A 288-nucleotide genomic window follows, 5' to 3' on the forward strand; every position below is an offset into this window, starting at 1 on the left:
GCCCTCCTCTGCCTCTCCCCCCCCCGGCCTGCTCCCCGGCGCTGGAACAGGCTGACAGCCGACACACAACCCTCTCGCAGCAGCTACGGTGGACGCGCAGAGCTGGCATCCCTTCACCCTCCTCCTGGAAGCGTTCCCAACCGCAACCTTGCTCGCTCCGCAACGGGCTGGCGGTAAAAGCCCCCGTCGATGCTCCGAAACGCTTCAGCCCCGGAAACGAGGCGCCTCCGCTCCCCGCTCCCAGGTGAGATCAGCAAAACACCCTCTGCCAGGACGAGGCGGCGGAAG

The 288-nt window shown here is 67.7% G+C and overlaps 1 protein-coding gene across 1 annotated transcript in view; it reads right to left on the bottom strand.

Annotated features, from left to right (window-relative positions):
• Positions 1-288, bottom strand: part of SSRP1 (structure specific recognition protein 1) — an 18263-nt gene that overhangs the window by 7993 nt on the left and 9982 nt on the right. The gene's annotated exons all lie outside the window — the stretch shown is intronic.

The sequence above is a fragment of the Aptenodytes forsteri genome, unplaced genomic scaffold (genome assembly GCF_000699145.1).
Source record: "Aptenodytes forsteri isolate BGI_AS27 unplaced genomic scaffold, ASM69914v1 Scaffold329, whole genome shotgun sequence".
Classification (NCBI taxonomy): Eukaryota; Metazoa; Chordata; class Aves; order Sphenisciformes; family Spheniscidae; genus Aptenodytes; species Aptenodytes forsteri.